Genomic DNA, 16,829 nt, shown 5'->3' with positions numbered 1-16,829 from the left:
TCCTGTCACCACAGTTGCAACAGAGATGAACAGAAAAACTATATAGGTAAGGAGCAGTTCGAAGACATCAAGATGACACAGAGGAGTGCTGAGAGCCAAATTATTGGGCGGGAGGCAGGCTGTCAGGAAAGTTTCCTGAAAACTAGACTGTGACAGGCATTTTAAAATGTTTTGCTATTGACTTTGGCACAAGAAGTAGCACCAAAACTTGCTCCCATAAATTCAAGAGGTTGCACAAGGTCAGAGGATTCCACGTCATACACAATGAATCTGATGAACTGAGAAACCAGTAGAAACAGGGTGGAATTGCAGAGCATAGCGACACAAGGTCACTCACAAAGCAATCTCAACCTGGAGCAGTGAAGCCCCTCAGCAGCCAGCCTGCAAGGCACTGTGTGCTGCCAATGAGACTGGCACAAGGAGAGCAAACACGATTCCCAGAGTTAGCAAATAATTTTCCAAAGAGGTGGGTAAGAAAAGGGAATTTAAGTGGGTGCAGAGACAGATGTGAAGTGATCAAGGCATGACAGAGAATCATAGAGGAATTAGCCAAGCAAACCTTGGCTGCCTCAGCACATCAAAGGCTGGAATGACACAGCCATACTTTGTTATTAGGGAGCAGAAAACACTGAAGAGGGAGAACAACATTTATGTTAAAACACAATGGCGACACAGAACAAATAGTTGTAAATCGGTCATTTATCAGCCTAGGCTGGCAACATTAATTAGAACTTGGAGCTCAGTGGGATCTTTGCCAAGCATAGTACACAAGGAGCCAGACTTCGTAGCTCAAGAAATCCACTCCTTAACTTCAATACAGACAAATGCTGTACTTATTTTTGATATTTCCAAGATATTTGCTTCTTTTTCTTCTGAAATAATGCAATGCCAAAGTATTGCACAAAAGACACCATTATTTTATTTTAAAATGGGTGAAACTGACAAAGGTAATGAATGACTACAAAGCAGCTTAGGCTTTCTGATGCTGAACACTGTGTGATCTCTCAGTCACGTGATTTGTAGAGTGAAATCACAGGGCTCCATTACACATAAGCTGGTCCATGTATGAGATAAACCCCTCAACATTAAAATCTGCCTCTCTTCTGAAAATACATTTTTACCCAGCTGCCTCAAACTTGACACATGAGATCAGAATTCAGGTCCCAAAATGATTCCTTGGATTTATGCTCAGAGTAAAAAAATAATTATAAATTTAAAATAATTTATAAATTATATATTATAGGTTTTCTAAACACAGAACCATCAGCATGAATAGAAATTGGCTGTACAAGTTTCTCAGTGGTTAAATTAGTTGCCTTGAGGAAAGAGTTAAACTCTGGACCCTCTTGGCCAAACAGGTTTCCCAGCCACATCACACCTCATTTGGAGCAGAATTAACCAGCCCATGGGAAACCAAGGACTACCTTAGACATGGCCCACTAGTCTGAAGCTCTACCACTGCACATGCAAACATGTTCAACACCACTAGTGCCAGAATCAGCTGGATCAAGAATAAAACATCTCTTCCTTTTCCCTGTAGGAAACCACTACAGTGACGAAGAATGGAGGAGAAGGGAAGAACTCTGACCTCCAGAATCCATTCCACATTTCACCCAGCCCAAGGGAAAATGCATCACAAATGCAACACAACCCACCTTTGTGGAATTCACTATTATGCTTCAAGTCAAGCTCCCTTTTACACTCTTAACTGCATTGTTTCTTCACAAAGTGGTCATCAAAGTCAAGAACAGATCCTGAATTCTCTAGATGTACTCTGAAAAGTAACTGTCTCAGAATAGAGAAAGTCGAAATTCAATACCTTCATGTAAGAGACACCTAAAAAAATCTAGCTGTGCTACTTCCCTGACCCATATTTCTCATCATTAAGAAGCATCTTCTCCATCTCCAATCAGAGTAAGGGGAAATTGTGACAAGAAATTTCACACTTTACTGAATCAGCACTTTGCATGAATATACATATCAAAAAGGAATTTCAAGCTGGATAGAACTCTTTTATGCACTAAAATCAAAATTAATGAGAAGCCTAAATTTATGCAAACATACTGTTAAGATTTAGATATGCATTTTCCTATATTAAGAAAACTGCACGAGTAGCCACTGCCCAGACAGGAATTTACATGCAATCATTTTGATCTCAAATCCCAAGGGATAGGAAAAAATGTAATGTTGCCTGAAAACTTAGAATTTCTTAATTGATCAGAACCTTCTTCTTTGAAATCAGCAAGCTTATATACTCAATAGGCCCTGAAGAGGTTCCACTTAAGAACCCCAACAATTTGTCATACATTAAATCTCCTTATGAAAATATTTCAGAGTCCCATTACTGCTTTTATCCATAAAATCTATCAACACTACCATGACATTGTACTACCATCAGCAAGCAGATTTACTCCTAGGTCTGTAACTCAGATATTTCACAATGTTGCTTATCTTAATGTATCAATTTTAAACTCAGCACAGATACAAAGTATCTCAATGCTTATAAATTTCGATATTTTTGATCTTTGTATCCAAATTCTGAACATTTTTTGTATCTACATTTAAATATTTATTCTAGTCCAAAGCTCATGACTATGTAAAATATAATTTAGTAAGGCTGGGAAGGACCATCAACTCCAATTTCCTTCTAAATCCACAAATTCTATGGAACTCTTCTGCCCAGAGCCCAGTATCTCATCCTTGTTATTCTTTACCATTCTGTCAATTTTTGTCAGTCATTTACAGAATGTGTCTAATGGGGAATTGTTTCTTCAAGGGCACATTGTACTGAATTCAGTGAGGAAGTGCTGACACTGTCATGACATTTTTCCAATTAGTTACTCTAAGCCACCTTTAAAAACAGATTATATTTAAGCACTAGGCCTAGGGGCTCTCAGAAGCAGTGGTTGTGGCTAGTGGCAGGGGGGCCGGGAGGGCTGTGCTGGTGCCTTCCCAGCTGTCTGCTCCACCCATCTCCTCACTGTTCCCACCCAGGGAAGAGCTCAGCTGCTCAACTGGCAGCTGCTAAACCACTGCAGATTACTGCTCGACTGCCAAGGTAATCTGAAATAGGTGTCAGTTTAAGCTTACTGTGCTGGGTCATTAGCCACGATGCTTCAGCAGCTGTTGCAGAACTATTTCCAAAAGAGGGGCAAGGCTGACAGACAGGGGCAAAAAATCCAGCACAGCTGTTCCAAGCTAAGTTCCTTAAGTGGACCATTTTCATGCAGTTTCCTTATTATCTATACACTCATAAGAAAGAAGTGTGTGGGGGTTTTGCTTCTCTTATTTTGAACATATCAAACCACACCAATTTGCATTAGTTCAAATTTCTCTGTTGACTGAATACTGAATTGAATTTTCCATTATTTTGTTTGAAGCTTGCCTTCAGGTTTTCAGCTCTGGCAAAATACCAGCACTCCAAGTGCTGTGTTCAAGAACTTATCAAAAATGAGTACCACTGTGTCAGGGATTGTCTTATCTATTTCAGTTTGGGCAAGATTTCAAGGTTTGCCAATCTAAAAATGTTTATCCGTCAATGGCATTGTCTAATTCTCTCCTTCCCTACTCACTGAAAAATACTCCACTGGACTCAAATCATAAAAGCCCATTATGCTGATTCCCACCGAACAGCAGAAAAAATATTTCTGCCTTCTCCAGCATCACACTGAAAAACTGTTACTTCCATCTGGTGATAAATCCATCCTTTACTAAAATGGCCTTTGTTGCCAGCATATTTGATCCTCCTATCCCCACCCAAATTTAAGAACAATCCCCCAAACTTCGAGTCAGGAGTAGCTGAAAGGGAAGCCATTTTGTTTGGGTTCTCTTCAACTGGGCAATGTGGGCACACAAATATAATGAGCTGTCTGGAAGTGGCTTTGAGTGTGGTTAGAGACAGCTAAGAAAATACTCGGCCCAGAATGAGAACTGCCCATGAGTGGAGCAGCAGATCTATTCATGTTCTCATTCACTCTGCTTTAGCACACTTAGGTGACCAGAGATGGAGGAAGGAGTATAAAAAAGCACTCATCACATAAAACTGCTCTTCATCCAGTTTCTTTTAGCAACAAAGGCTCTGATAACAGAAAATTAATTGCAAGTTATATAACACTACTTTTTTTAATAAATCTGAAAAGGGTGACATTGAAAAAAATGGATAACAAATTACAATCTCTAGATTATGCATACTGTGGATGCCTGGGGTTTTCAACCATGTAAAAAAAGGCAAAGGCTAGATGAAGAGCCATTACTGTTATTAGTTATCCTAACACAACTTGTGAAAGTGTTAGTCCCTTTAGAAGAGGACCACACAATTTTCTCTAAACTTCAGTTGCATGAAGAAGATTTTCATTTTAGTTTTTCTATCCACTTCTGCATGAAGGCTATTTTTGTGGACAGCAGACTAAAACAAATGTTACTATACCCAACCTTCCTAAATCCTTTTGAGTGGCAATTGGGTAAAGACTGTGTTTTTGTGTTTAATTCTTTCAGAAATTAATTCATAACTTGGCAAGAGCTTTCAACCCATCATTATATTTTGGGATACTTCTGTAAATTCAATACTTTGCCTGTACTCACTAACCATGAACAGAAGCATCATCTGTTCATTTTAACCAAAAGTGATAAGTGATCCATGTTCTCAGCATTCCGTAAAAAGCCATGAGGAGAAGGAATGAGAACACCATGGTCTGAACTCTTGTGTGCCTCATTACATGTCAAGTATGATAAAGGTCAAGTGTGTGTTTGTGTGAAAAACAAAAATAGTTTATTGCTTGGAATGTCACTAAAGAATGCTAACAATGAAAAAAACATTCTTAGCAATACAAAAAGAGTAAAATCAAGAAGTCATACGTTTCAGGCTATGAACTGTCAAGTTCAGCTTCTTTACACTGTCAAGAAAATTTCCACTTCTTCCTTTATAATTCTGGGTTGGGAAGTTCCTTTGCTGGTTAGTCATGCTGTATTCAGAATATGACTGCGAAAATTCGAAACATGATTTGCATTTAAATACTATATTGAACACAAACCACTCCAGACATCATTTGAATTATAACTTACATTGGATCAGGAATGATTCACAAGCCTGTACACTCATCCTTCAAGATGATCATCTTTGTAATTCATGACTAATTGTGTATGCCCTCACTGCAAATGACTCACTCCTGTTTACCTTTACATTTCTCGTAATCTTTAAGGATTCAGTTCTAGAAAGTTTAAGCTATTAAAAAGTCTGAGACAGGTACTTCTTTTCCTATTTTTTACCTGAAAACATAAACTCAAAACAATTAATGTGAAATAAATCAGTTATAATTAAAAACATTGTACATACTATAAAAATTCTATTATATATTATAAAAATAATTTACAATAAATATTTCTCCATCTTGGGCACCCTGTGAGGGCCATCTTCAGGGTTCTCTTCAGGACTTTTAAAGACCAGAAGACCATTTGTCTTGCAGGGAATATACCAGCACCCGATCACACAGGTGCTGCGTGAATTTTGGAAAATCATGAGTGGAAACTAGATCTTTGCTGACAATAACTTACCATCACAGCACACCATTAGTAGCATGGCCTATTTTAAATAGGATTTTGCCACACTGATAATAAAGGAATTTACCAAATGTCATCAACATAAACATTTTACCAACTGAATCAAGATGCCTACTGAAATGCAACATAAGAATTCAGAGATCAAGGGAACCAATTGTAGCCACGTGCATTTCCACCTTGTGCTGTATCATTCCACGCTGATATAACAATGGCAAAGTGTGACAAGATGTACCAGAACATTTATCATAACCAAGTATTTGTATTTCAGAGATGATGTTTACTAAAGTTTGCACCCATAAATAAATTAAAGTATTATATTTAAAAGTGATCTTTTATTTAAGTTATCATTTTAAGAGTGTGATTTACAGAACTACTACAGTGGTTACACAGAACAATACTATTTAAAAGTTATAAATTACAGGAAGAAGCATCACCATAATAATCATCATAATCACTGTTGTGCTTTTGTCACTCTTTCCTTTTAGAAAAAAAGTGGTGAAAAACACCTCTCCATCTTTGTTTCTTTTAACATTTAAGCAATTGTAAAGAAGACTCAAAATGCCAAAGCAGAAATATCTACTATCACCAATTTACCTTTTGAAACCAGTTATTCCAAACACTAAGTTCTCAAGTGATGTTTTAAGATATAATACTATCCAAAGCCTCTCTAACCGATAAAACAGGAGATTCATGATTCTAAAAATAATGATGTATGTATAGAAAATATTTTGAGGGGATGTATAAAACAGGTATTTAAACTGAGGGTTTTTGTTATCAAACCTTTTTTGTGTATTACTGTATTTAACAGAACCGAGGAGATGAGCTTTTTAATAGTTACTTCAAGTAATAGTTCAAGTGTCCTTAAAAATATTGAAGAGTCTGGTTCCAGGAAATGGCTTGCAGTATACAGGCTTATGTATATTTTCAAAGAACTATAATCTTGACAAAACAATCATTAATCTACTACCTCTATTAGATAACAGAAAAAATTAACCAAATGGTAAAAAGACAGTAGGAACAAAAATTAAGAAGCATTTTCAACAGAACAAACAGCAAAGGGTGGAAGAAGTACTTAAAAACGGAAATAGATCTACATCGTGCTATTCATGTATGCACCGAAATTTACTGAAAATACTTCTATGCACACTAAGAAGCTGTGTGTTTCTTGCTACGCCTTTAAAAGGCATTTTTCAGGGTATGACTCTCCAAATCAAGTCAAAACCGGGCCCTACTGGTCCTCTGAAGAAAATCCTATCAAATAAAAAATGCCCCTTACAGCTCACGGACAAGGTCCTCCATGTGAGTCGATAGGAAGAATACCGTATCTTGACATGAAACCGAATAGGATGAAATGATTTGGCAGCATATGTGTCCTCCAAAAATCACCACACATTTTTGCAAAAGCGAGGAGCGCTCTGCTAGCAATGACCTAATTACTAGCATAAAAGCTGCGTATCTGACAAAGGGGAAGAAAGGACCCACTACTTCATACATAATTTATTAAGATTTCCCACAGCATTCAGGTTAAGTCGCGGACCCAAGCACCTCTTTGTGATGTTAAATCAATCTGTGAGAAGTCAGCGGATCCCAGGGCGCGCCGAGGGCGCAGCGCTGCCCCCCGAGCGCTCCCGCCGGCCGCCCACCCGCGCGTCCCCCGCGCTGCGGCAGCGGAGGCGCCGCCGCCGCCCGTCCCTAACAAAGCCGGGCCGGTGCCACCCGCGGGCAGCGCCTCGCAGCCCCGCGAGGGGCACATCCACGGCTCTGCCCGCACCGAGATCCCTGCCCGCCGCCGTTCCCCCTCCTCCTCCCGCTCCCCCCGGCCCCGGAGCCCGCGCAGGGGCTCCGCAGGGCTTTGTGCCTCCGGCCGGCGCGGCGCGCTGCTCTCGGTCCCGCCCGCAGCGGCGCCCCGCCGCACCCGCCCGCCCGTCCCCGCGGCTCCGGGGCTCCCCTCTCCGCCGCGTGAAAGCCCTTTCGCGCACCCCCGGTTTTTTGGTTTTCCTTTTTGGTTTTTCTTTTTGGTTTTCGGAGGGAAAGGGGTCGCTTTTTTTTTTTTTTTCTTTAACCCGAGAAACCGCTTCCTCCCCCCTACCCCTGCCCGTCCCGGGCGCGGCAAGCCTCGCCCGCGCGGGAAGCCGCCGCCGCCGCTGCCGCACTCACCCCATGGCCGCGGCCGCCGCGCCTCCATCCCCGCGCCAGCGCCAGCGCCCGGCCCCGCCCGCGCCACCGGCTGTGCCAGCGCCGCGCGCACGGCGCGGCCCCGCGGGTCACGTGCGGCGCAGCCAATGGCGCGCGCGGCCGCCCCCGCCCCGCCCCGCCCCGGGCGGAGCTTCGCGCGCGGCCCCGGGCGCGGCCGGGGAGCTGCCCGAGAGCCCGGACAGCGAACCCGCGCTGCGCAAACCCGCCCGGGCTGCACCGCTGCCGCTCGTCATCCGCCTGCCGAAACAGAGCATTTAACATTTTTCATGTAGAAATGAAACGAGGTTCTGCGTGTAGTAGCATTAAAGCTGGTACAGCTCACCTAGAAATAAATTGAGACATTGCTTATTAAAAAGGCAGCAGGAAGCGTGTCCTTCAAGGGCATCTCATATTTCTCTGCAGTTCAGCAAAACATTGTTTTCATGTGCTTTTCAGATATGAAGTTGCTACTGCTACTTTGTAGCTTAATAACAAATCAAATATATTTAACTTTTAAGTGATGTTAAATCAGAACAATAAGTACCAGTTGGAAAAAAAATAAATCAAAAAGACAAATGAATTTATGAAAGAAATAAATTTATTAAACTATTTTATAATCTCCTTTCAGAAATTATCTCTCTCCAAGGGTAAGGAGGATGTGACATGTTAATGAAGATGACTTAAAACCTCACAGAAGCACACTATTGAAATCCAAGAGACAGCAGAAATTAAGCCATATTTCAGCTGTGTTTGTTTTTCATTTTAAAAAACAATTATCTATATAACAGATACTATAGGAATCTTTTTTAAAACTTTCATATAAAAGTCAGCTTTCCAGAAACAGCACAATACTAAACCTTTTAAATCCCCTTGAAGGATTCAAGAACAGATCTATGGGCATTGCAACCAATCTCAACAAAATAGGGCATGACAGAAGACATCTGAAAAGGTGCAGTTGTTCCCCACCCAGAGCAGAACAATGCCCTTCCCTGTGGTTTGTTACATAAATTATGGAGTTATATGCTTATACAAGGGGACATAAGGATAGGTAACTCATTAAAAGCATATGTCCTGATATGCCTTTTTATAATCCTTCATTCTGCTTACAATAATCTTTTCGATTTGCATGAGACAAGCCAACATGTAGGACCTCGTGGCTGGGATGAGACTAAATTAAAGGCACTGCAGGCCTGTGCATGCATGTGAGCAATTGCACCACACATTACTTAAATGCTACTAATTTAATTTCAGCTGTTTCCTCATACCTCCTTGTTCCAATCAGAGAAGGCAACAATCCACACTCAGAAAAGATGCCCTTTACCAGATAACCTTTTATCAAACATCTTTATGATTAAGAAGATGTGTGACATGTCATCTGCTACCTTCAGGATAGTTTTGCACAAAATTCTTTCTAACTTCACCACTCAGGCTAACTGCAGAGGTACTGTCACTTCAGCTGTTATGGTAAAACACTTTAAGCCAAAGTTAAGTGGGCCATTAGTTAAGAGTGTTCCAGGCTTTAAGATTTTTTGCTATAAAGCTTCTATTAATTAAAGTAATCGTTGACATCCTATGGTTTATGGTGGTTTATGATCCACTTGATTCTATTTCACAGCAACCAAGTTTATCCTACCTTAGCTGTAACAAATTGTCACAGCACTATTAATAGTTCAAATTTTAGAACCTAGCTAGTCATCAGACCTAAAGCATCTTACTTGATATCTTGGTGATAGACACCACTGCTCCACCCCTCAGAAAAGCAAAGCAAAATGCTCCCGTTGTTATTGTGAAGCTCTCTCCATCCTAAAGTTCTTTATGTTAGTATAAGTTTACATTCAAATAAATACAGACACCACTCAACACTTTTGTTATCAGTTAGCAAATGGTTGCTATAGGAGTTGTAGCTTAAAACCAAATCAGGATACTCCAGTAATAGTTTTAAACCTGAAGAGCAGCAAGTGTTCAGAAGTGGCAAGTGCCACACAGCCTGGAAATGACTATGTGTGCAAAGATGACACCAGAGAACCAAAGAAACTGAAATACTAGGTACTTCAAAACTAAATTCCACACTTAAAAGTGAAAAGCTAAGCTTTGAGAAGTAATTTTCTAGAACCCAAACCAGGTGTACTAAAGATGGAAGGCTATGTAATGTATTCATTTACATACACCATAGAGCATTTTCTGCAGCTCTGAAAAACTAACTAGTTCCCACTATATAAAAAGATTTTTTGCTACTCCTGGTACTGGTTAATCCTTTTTGAGTCTGGGAGTCACAATCTGAGCAAATTCACTACTCTGTAGCCTGAAGTCCCACATTTATTTGCAGGACAAGGAGAAACACAAATTCTTTAATGCTTTCTGTCAAGATGACAGCTGAGTGGGAGGGAAAAAGCCTTCCCTTCCTCCCTCATTGTAATGCCCATTCTGTTATGACTTCATAAACATGGCAGCTTATGGTCTGTGTCTGTGTCACATGTACTTGCCTCTGCAGCACAATACAGTATTAAGTCAAATTCAGTTTAATAAACAGCATGCTTTGACCCTTCCCATATTGCTTCTTTCAGTGGTATCAAACCTGCTATACAGGTGAATATATTCCCTCAAAAATATTCCCACTGCTTTCTATGTGCAGTGCTGGATTTTCTTAATAAAACTGATACCAACATAACACTGTTTGAGGGGAAAAAAAAAAAAAAGGTCAGGCTCTCAGGAAAGAAGAAAGGAATTTTACAGGAAAAAGTCTTTAGACTAAGCTTATTTTTGACTAGTTATTTTCTATCTGGCAGATGGAACAAGATGACTTTTTCATTGCTTAAAAGAAACCATTACCAAGACAGACTTCACAATACCTGCAAGATATTACATAAACCTACCCTTTTAAATCGATCAGAAGACTCAAATCTCTTCATGAATTCATGTAAGCTATCAAACCCAAAGGACAGAAAATTTTAGTATCTAGATACCTGTTCAGTTTCAAATTGCTTCTATGACTTTGGACAAGATCCCTGCAGCCTACTCAGCCCAGCATTCTCAAAAAGTCAGATGAGAATTTGGGCTCAGAAATGGAATCGGCCATATTTTTTAGGCAATTTTTGATGTAATCTCTATGGTAAGTCTTTCCCATTGCATTTATAAAAATATATTTTGCAACCAAATGCAATTGTCATTAAATGTTACAACCCACTACTAAGTAGTGCTAATAAGAATCTCTGAGTAGATTAAGGCCTAAATTAAGACCTTTTCAAAAACATAAGGTACATTCCCCAAAGTATCTATTTGCTGCATAAAATCACAAATACTACAACGGAAATTGCAAGAGGTTTTTCTGGTTTTAGATAGCTCATAAATGGGATAATTCTCTCAGCCTTTGCATCCTCACCCTCTGCAGCAACACTCTTCTCCGTAGAAGCTTTTCACTACTTAATATATTTAAAGTGATTGATATTTCATTATTAGTCATTGAACATGCACAGAACTACCTACCTCAGAAACCCTGGGCAGGGAGTGCTTGGGTAATGAACTAAATTCTCCCTCTGGTGCCAGGAACTACTTTGGCATAACTCGCAAATGTGAAACAATAGTGCTGCTGAGATCTTGCCTTCAGAATTTTCTAGAGCAAGATTTGGGCATTGACTTGTATTAGACTGCACTTTTGAGAAAGATGGTACTTCACAGATTTCATTAACAAAATAAACTGAAGACATTTCACATCTCTTTTACAAAGACAAAAGTTTTATCTCAACACAGGACTCAATGACAAATTTTAGCAGCTGCTGTACCCAAAGGTTGTCTTGTGTCTTTCAAGTTTACATGAGAAAAAAAATCAGTGAAGCTGAACATTCTCTTTGTTCCTTATTTTCTTTAGTACTGTGAAGGTACATTCATGTATCTCACTACCACAAAAGATCAGGTTTCCTCTGAGGCCTGTCCTTACCATGTGACCAGGACCAGTGAAAGTTTGTATATACACATTTGAGAAAACTCATAACTTGCTCCCATTGGCATCAGTATCACTGATTTGGCCATTAAGAGCTGTAGCTCTACTTTCTCCATCAAAATTCTCTCATATATATTGTACATTATTTCCCCAAATATAGGAACTTCCAACCATGAGCACTAGAAAGGTCATCAGAAGTTTTCCTGAGGATCAAGAACCTAAAGGACTGCATTTCTCATGCAGATAAAGAAAGAATGAAGAAAATAACTCTGTCATTGTTCCCAATGCATCATCCAAAACATATGCAATAGTCCTACAAAACCAGGTATTTTCTGTACTGAGAAGATATTTTCTACTATACTAATGTACAAAATTCCAGCTTTGTTTTTTTCCAGGAAGCTGTGCTACCAGTTCCTGAACTTCAGCAGATTTTTCCACAAGCAATGACAAGGTCTGTCTTTCTTTGTCTGTGGGGTCAATTAACTACCCAACAGACATGTACCATAAGCTAAATGAGAAAAGCAGAAAATACATGCTATTTAGTTATTTCCTAACTAAGTCAGAAATACATTACTTACTCTTTAAATCCTTTAGCATTTAATGCTTTCTACTGTTTGCCAATTCCTTACTTTTGTCCAGAAGTAGTCTGCTCTCTGGGGCATCTCCCACTCATACTTTCTTCCCTCTCACTAAATTTTTCCATCTGCATGAAGTTTTCTTGCTTTCAATTAAAAAAAAAAAAATCAAGGAGAAATACTGCTTCCTTCCTCACATCTGTTAGCTCTAGTGTGGAGCCATGGCTTAGCCTGCAATATTAGTCACATTTTCTAAAAACAGTAAAGCAATAATGAAGAGTTTGTTTAGAAAACCATGAATCCAGTGTATTTCACCATCCACTCTTCCATCTTAGCTATTCAATAAACACCACCTGACATAATTTTGCCTCACATTACCTATGATTTCCTCTTCTACTAATTAAGAACATCACACTATTCTGGCATTATACCACTTCATTTCCTCTGCTGTAGCTCTTTCAGGCTTGTTAGGTAGTTTACTGTATCTGCATATTGTAATTTTCACTTCTTGCTTCATGGATGGTGCTTATTCAATCCACTAAGTGGCTCAACCTTTGAAGAAATTTGGAAGATGATTTTAGAGACGTGTCTGTAATCTGCAGAAAGTGAGTTCACAGTGATCAGATAAAGAGCTGACTTTCAAGCGTAGCTTAGCCTACTGACTAGGCTGTGTTGGTATGTGCCAACCCACTCATTCCAACTGCTTATCTCATGAATTTGAAAACTTGTAATTGCACCTTTTAGCCCATCTGTAATTCTGTTTCAGTAGTCTGTTAATGGTATTGAAGGCTGAACATCTTCAATATAAAAGCCCTTGGTCAGCATACCTCAGGGATTCTCTGGTGATTATTTTTCATATGGAAGGTTATTCTTAGAGGTCTTTTTTCAATAATACATACTTTTTACATTTTCTCCATTGGGGCCATAGACTAGACAATATTGTTTAACAAAAGATCAAAACCAGTATATTTTCCAACATTTCTTGAGAAGTCTCAGACTCTGGATCTGTCTGATGGCAGATCTGCTATGAGTGCACACTTGGAACATTTGCAGTGGCCTGGATTGCAAGATAAGCCCCTATTCTGCTGCTTCTACATACTCAGCATTAACCATAAGAAGTCAGAGTATTCACATGACACATGGATGGCTGCATGTGCAAGTGGATGGTTAGATTCAGTTTCTTGTTACACTGTGGTTCACAGAGGTCCCTGCTAAAAGATGGATGCTACATGGTTATGTAAGCTTTATAGTGCTCAGGAGCATCCCAGAATTCTACAGCACTCTGACAAATGGAAGTTCTATCAATAGAATATTTACCTTTTCCTTCACAATCTTCTTTTCAGTCCTCCCTTTGTTTGGTTTGAACCAGATGTTCTTAATGCAAGAACTGATTTCTTGTAAGCATTTTGACATTTTAGTGGTAATAAATCAGTTAGCTGAAGGTCATCTATTTAGCTAAAGGTCATCAACACGTTTTTGCCAATAGTATTGAAAAGGAGGGAAAGTAAATTTTTGTGGAATCCTGTAAGCAATGACCTTTTCCAAAAAACGTACGTTAACCATGACCATTCTCCAAGTCTGCTAAGATTTAAAAAGTCCCAGCTAGACACAAGTTTCTTAAAACCCACTGCATTAAGAAAGGCTATGACAAGATCTAGAAACACAAAGATCTTGCTAAGTCATGGCTGTGAGTTCTTTCACTGTAATTATAATCTTTTGAACACTTAAAATTGAGCTTCAAGCCTTACAGACTCTTAGCTACAATAGGACAACTGTATCAAATCAATCTAGAAAAACTATCATTTACAAGATAAAGTGCTGGCAAGGAATCTGAGGACACATACATCATACTCAAAGATATATAAAAAAATTCCACATTTCAGTACATAAAAGTAATTACTAGGGAGTTTGAAGAAAGACCACAAATAAAAATGGCTTGTCAAGGAAGATTTATTCTATATGGTTTAAGGAGTACAACTTAGCTGGTTTAGAAAAAGGTAGGCTGTTTTTTATCACTGTATACTGAAAATATTTTTAAGTGTCACAAGTTTAAAGAGATCCATCAGCACAGATCAGACAAACTGGAAATTAGTTTCTCAACATTGCTGCAGTTAATCAAATCAAAAAAGTTCAGCAGAAATTAAACCTACAAGTTGAGACAACGTATTTCAAAAAATACCAACTTTTACTGTTCTATAGTCTCTAATGTAAGGATCACACTGAACAGTGCTGGAATCCACTTCAGGACCGAAATACATGAAAGTTTATGATTCAGTTAATTCAGAATTTAACTCCTTGCAGTGTGCATATACTCATAAGGTCTTGGAACAATTATAATCAAGCCTCACACCATCAAGATCAAGCTGATTGCTTGGTAAGGTTAAGAAAGAAAATTCCCCAGCTCATTTCTCAGGACCAATAGAGAACTTCACCATTAATTGATTTCTGTGAATGCAAAGATCAGCTGCTGTGGGAGGCAGCACTCCGGCAGAAAGAAGAAAATTAACTCTATCTCAGCTGAAAACCAGGACAAGAATGGACTTGTGCTCTCAGGTAGCACAACCCTCCAAGACACCTAGCCAACATGCAGTTTTTCAGCTCACTGCCATATTAATCACTGCAAAGAATGATTCATGTCATATTTTTGGGTTAGCTTTTGTTTTGTAAGTGTTCTTACTCTCTTCAGCTTATTTATTCACCATAAAAATGTGTCATTGGATGATTTGGGTCTCACTCCCTTAGGGAATTGCTGTTACACAAGCCTCTAGGCAATGGTGGCACACCATTTGGCACACTGTTTAGTCAGTTTATTGAAAGTTAAAAATACAGAACCTCAATTCAAAATATGTATTGCTGGTGTGGGTGCTAGGAGTTACATTCTTTTGTTGGGGTTTTGAATGAATGACATCTTTAAATCTTAATTGCAGTAACACTAGTGAGGGGGAAAGCCTTTTTCCCCTTTTATTGGAGAGGGAAGTGTTTTTATAAAAGTCTAAGAAATCTATAATATCTTATGATATACTCTCCTAATAATGAAGGTCCAGCTTACTGAATTGCCAATAGGGGATAAAAATTAAAGCATAAGCTGCTCTGCCCAGTATTCAAGCATCATGAATACTTTTTTTAAATTGGTCTACCTGCAGAGTAGAAAAGGAATATAAATTTAAAATATTCATTGTATTTCTACAATGAATTGCTAATCTGCTTCCAGAACCAAGCTCTACACATATAGCAACAGTGCTCTGTGAGCCACATTTTTAGGAGTCATACAAAACTGCCCTTTCTTTGGGCCATTCATTGTCTTAGAAATCACCACACATCTTCAAAGTAACAAAACCAACATCTGAGACAACTACTACTAAAAATTTATCACTAGCAAGTTACTTCAGTACAGTACAGGGAAAAAGCAGTTGAAGAAAAGGACTGATATGCATGCCCAGAGCAAATAAAGCACCAGTAGAGCAAAAGAGCTGAAAAAATACATTTAAGTCAGTCAAAAACTGAGAAGGGAGGAATTTCTTTATCTAGATAGAATACATACTTCAGTTCCAGCTTCTCCTCCCAGTTTGAATTCAAGGTCACCAGCTATTCAACCAAAATCTTAAAGTGCATGCACTAAATCTTAGAACCCATAATAGAAATGCATTATTAAAGTATATAATGTTGCAACTCTGCAGGAACAGTCAGGTTAAGATGTACCAATTTAAAACTAACAACACTGTACTTTGTATCTTAGATTTCAATCCCTATAGACATAAGAAGGGACAAATTTAATTAATCACAACAATACCTATAAAAGTTCTCTGTCACTAAGTGTACGAGCAGACTACTTTTTCTCCTACTTCAATCTTAAATGAAAAGACTGTATTTTCAAAAATCTCCAGCGCAAGTCAGCTAGAACCAGCCTTTAGTCATATTTGACACAAACTCTCCTTCTCAGCATGGATTTGGATTTCACAGACCCATGACTGTTTATAAATGTATATATTTCTAATCAAGCACAGAATGCCTTGCTAGAAGTAATTTGTAACATTTTAATGATAAAATTCAAACTATTCAAGCTTAAATCTCAAACTATTCAAGTGCCTTGCAAGCTCAAGTAAACTGAGCAATCTTAAGAAAACTCTGGCAAACAAACATAATACATTCTTCCAACACAAAGAAAAAATCCAAATAGAGTAGTCTTGCAGGGAAACTTAATGCCTGAAAATTAAGGTAAGCTGAGAGCTCAAGAATTTCAAGTATTTCCCACAGCACTAAAGGAGTTAATTTTGTTAGCTAATTAACCCAGGTGGCAAGAGAAAGGCAGAAATCTTCACAGTAGGTAATACTTGTTCTAACAAGGAAGAAACAATAGGAGAGATCCCATGCCATTGACAAAATCCCTTCTGTCAGAAAACCAAAGTCGTTCTCCAGAAACATAACAGGCAGTAATTGAAATTTTCTTATTCAAAACTATGAATGAGCTGTTGTCCAGTCCCACTTCTTTATTTTTTTTTTCTGCTTTACTTGATTTTTTTTTTTCCCCATCTTGTGACTGGACACTTGGGAATTCTGTACGACATTCATGTCGTGGCACTCATTCC

The 16,829-nt window shown here is 38.9% G+C and overlaps 1 protein-coding gene across 5 annotated transcripts in view; it reads right to left on the bottom strand.

Moving 5' to 3' along the window:
• Nucleotides 1-16,829, bottom strand: part of APC (APC regulator of WNT signaling pathway) — a 93,272-nt gene that overhangs the window by 63,457 nt on the left and 12,986 nt on the right. Inside the window, exon 1 of one of the 5 annotated variants that reach the window (XM_059873721.1) lies at nucleotides 7,714-7,793. The exons of the other annotated variants lie outside the window; for them this stretch is intronic. The gene's annotated coding sequence lies outside the window, so the exon portion shown is untranslated. Of the gene's footprint in view, nucleotides 1-7,713; nucleotides 7,794-16,829 lie in introns of those variants that run through there. 5 annotated transcript variants of the gene reach the window in all.

This window comes from Haemorhous mexicanus, chromosome Z (assembly GCF_027477595.1).
Source record: "Haemorhous mexicanus isolate bHaeMex1 chromosome Z, bHaeMex1.pri, whole genome shotgun sequence".
In the NCBI taxonomy this organism is placed as follows: Eukaryota; Metazoa; Chordata; class Aves; order Passeriformes; family Fringillidae; genus Haemorhous; species Haemorhous mexicanus.
Note: the sequence above shows the minus strand (reverse complement) of the source record. Positions and strands in the feature narration are given on the sequence as shown.